At 38.5% G+C, this 3,800-nt stretch overlaps 1 pseudogene; it reads right to left on the reverse strand.

Annotated features, from left to right (window-relative positions):
- Positions 1-381: 381 nt before the first annotated feature.
- Positions 382-3,800, reverse strand: part of LOC102855373 — a 71,369-nt pseudogene continuing 67,950 nt past the window's right edge.

The raw sequence follows: 3,800 nt of genomic DNA on the forward strand, positions 1-3,800 counted from the left end.
AGGACTTGCCGAGGACTTTCATTTATAGGGTCGCTATGAGTCGTCTATGACTCGATGGCACTTAACAGCGACAACAGTGAGTAAAAAGTTGTGCTGCCAACGCAAAGGCCGGTGCTTCAAACCCACCAGCTGTTCTGTGGGGAAAAGATAGGCAAACTCTGCTCATACAATTTATAGCCTCTAAATATTCTCTGGAAGGTCAGCTAGGTCAACCTGACGCCAATGAATTGTTGTTGTTACCCATGGACAATGTATTTATTTTTTTTTTCCAGGCAGTGATTCGTTATTAAACATTAAAGCACAAAGGGAGGTCCCCTGTGAGGAGGGTGGAGCACGTTGGAGATGGAGAAGGGGACATCTGGAGTCGCATCAGTCCCATCTTCACAAAAAGGGCTCAGTATTCATTTCCAGGGAGGAGCAGGGCGTGGTCAGCTCAAACTTGGTGATGACGTCAGGATGCAGGACTCTGAGCTTGCCGATGCTCTGACCCTGGACAAAGACCTCGGCACATCGCCCCAGAAAGAAAGCAGAGCCTTCAGAAACTTTGATCACATACCCCCCTTCTTTTCACCAGAAGGTACGTCGAACAGCTGCAAGATTTTGTCCAGCAGACCCTGGATGATTTCAAACCCAGGGCTCTTGCTGTAATGCACAACACAGAGATGCCTGTAATTTCTTGCACCAACGTCTTTAGTAGAATCTTTTACTACAATGTCCAAAATGTCAAACTATTTCAGAGGCAGGGGCATCTCGCGGTTTGCTACTGTGATCTTCAGGAGACCAGGAAGAAGGCTGTGCATGCCACCAGAAATTCAGCTGTTTTAGGATTACTTATACGGATGTCTTTGGCTGCAGAAATATCCAAACCAAGTTTATCAGCAATGTCTTCTTGGGAGCACAGGGCAAAGGTAAGTGCCTCAGTGAACACAGCTGCCGCCATGTCATGCCTGAGAAGTTCTGTAAGCTTATTAAGAAGAAATTGATTAGCTATGGAGTATGTTTTGGGGAGATGCATCTGAATGTTGCTATATCCATAAACAATAGCAGCATCTTCTATTATATCACAGGCATGCATGATGTCAGCTCAGGTTGGAGGGATATCAAGCTCTATCTGATTTCCATTGCATGTGACTTCTGATTTTAAACACATCCTGGTCAGAAGCTTTACAAGATTTTCTGGAGTTTCTCTGAGTCCAACTTTTTTGTTAATGAGATCAATGCTCACATTCTCCTTCTGATAAACCAATTCTGGAAAAGCATGTGGTTTCCCACTATGAAAAACGACCTCAGCTGCCTCAGCTGTAAACTGATTCTCATAGTATTTACTGAACATGGTGACAGGAATATCAAAGATGATTTTTGCCTTAGTAAAGTCAGTTGCTGTGCATTCAATAAACATGTCTCTAGTCTTTAGTGTTATTTTGGTATGAACTCCACTTATAATTGGAAGTATTGAAAGGACATCATTGCTGCCATAGATTACCGGGTGGAGTAATTATTTACTAATGAATTATTACTAATTAATGATCTAGGTAGATCATTAAATTATTATTTTCAACGATCAGTAAATAATGTTTAAGGTGATCGTCAGTCTTGTATAACTCCATCAGTTAGTTCACAAGCTGTGTACTCCTTGGTCTTATTCAGAGGCTTGAATTTGATATCTGAAGGATGCTTTGTGGTGAATGTAAATCATGAGTCCAAATCATGAGCGCCAATGGTGACCAACAATCATTTCCCACAAATATTCTGGTGTAATTTCTCCTGAAGATCAATGAAGTTGTCATAGCAATCTTTCATAAACTTCATATTGCGGAGAACGGCTGCTACAGCATAAGGGTGTATTTTCGCTGTCTCTTCTGCCACAGTCAATCTATGGATTTCTCCATTAGATGTTACCTGTTTATATAATGGAGCCTTTATCCTTCCTTTGAAGACTTGAAGTCCTCAGACCAATCCTTCCAGACACAAGAGAGCATATCAATTGGCAGGCATGTCAATTTTGTAAAGAACAACATCAGAGGCCCTGGATGCCTTTTCACGATCTTGTTCTGTACTTATAAGTTCCTTCTCCAAAGTAATTTCATTAAGTTCCAAGCCAAATTCAACACAAAGTTCATCAACTTCTTCATCAGTGTTCAGAGCTTAAAAGAACAGCAGATCGCTGGGCAATTGATTTATGATGAGAGGTGGAGGTCCATTCAACGGGAGAGAAATAACATCTCTAATAAACTGCATTGACAAAAATGGATACCCATCTGCAGAAAAATGAAACAAGATTCCTATTTCATTACATACACCAAAAACTAAAAAAAAATTAAAAAATCAACTATCTAAATGTTAAACATAAAACAAAGATTCCTGGGACAAAACTATGGGTTTAATGTAAAAATAGATTAATAAATATCATAAGAAGTGTAAAAAGAGAAGATAAAGTCATAAAAATGAAGTTTATCACTTATCAAAAGACATTACTGAGAGTAAATACATAACCTAATGATTGGGGGAAATATATTCAGAAACAACTCATCTCATATGTTTTGTTTTATTGTTAGATTTTGTCAAATCAACCATAACTCACAGTGACCCTATGAACAATGAATTTGAAATTTTCTTTATTCTGTATCACTCTTATCACAAAACACACAACAAAAAAGGCAAAACAACCCAATCACAACAGGCTCAAAGAAAATGAACAGAATCTTCATCAGCGAGGACAGGACAGGACAGGACAGGACATCTAAGCAGCCAACAAACATGAAAAAATGTTCGTGATCATTACCCTTTTAACAAATATAAATCAAATCTATAATGAAATGTCATCTTACTCTCTGCAAAAATACTACTTAAAAAGTAAACAAGTGAAACTAAAAATGCAAATAGCAACAAATGTTTGCCAGGATGTGAGGAGATTGGAACTTTTTTCTATTGTTGATGAACATGTAAAATGGCACAACCATTGTGGAAAATTGAATGATTCTTTCTCAGAAAAACCTAGAAATAAAACTTCTCTATGAACTAGCAACCCTACTAACTCCTAGGTGTATATCCTGTTCATGTTAGGTGCCGTTACGTTGACTTTAACCCATAGTGACCAACAATCCTGTGCTGTCCTCACTATCTCTGCTCTGTGTAAGCCCATTGTTGTAGCTACTGTGTCAATCAATCTCACTGAGAGTCTTCCCTTTCCCCCTAACCTATTTTTCCAGTAATTATGCCTTTTCCCAAGGATTTGCATATCCTGACAATCCTGCCCAAAGCATTTGAGTTGAAGTTTCATTATTTTCCCCTCTAAGGAGCCTTCTGGTTGCATTTCCTCCAAGACAGTTTTGTTTGTTCTTTTGGCAATTCATGGTATGTTCAATATTCTTCATCAATACTTCTTCAGTCATTCTTATTGTTTGTCTAACTTTTACTTGCCTATGAGGCAATTGAAAAATACCATGGCTTAGTTCAGGCAAACCGTAAGCTTCAAGGAGTTGTATTTTAGCACTCTAAAGAGAACACTTTGCGGCAGAATTACACACTGCAATGCATTGCTTATATGACAATTGCTTTCATAGGTGTTCATTGTGAATGCGAGCACAACGAAATCTTACATACCATAATCTTTTCTCCATTTATCATACTTCCAAAGCAATGAAGAGGAAAGATGTCAGTTTAAAGACTAAGATGCTTCTGATCCAAGCCATGGTATTTTCAGTTGCCTCTTTTTGCATCTGAAAGATGGACAATGAACAAAGAAGCCTGAAGAAGAATTGATGCCTATAAATTGTAGTGTTGCCAAAGAGTACTGACTA

The sequence above is a fragment of the Elephantulus edwardii genome, unplaced genomic scaffold (genome assembly GCF_000299155.1).
Source record: "Elephantulus edwardii isolate Elephantulus edwardi_28Jun2011 unplaced genomic scaffold, EleEdw1.0 scaffold00108, whole genome shotgun sequence".
NCBI classification, from domain to species: Eukaryota; Metazoa; Chordata; class Mammalia; order Macroscelidea; family Macroscelididae; genus Elephantulus; species Elephantulus edwardii.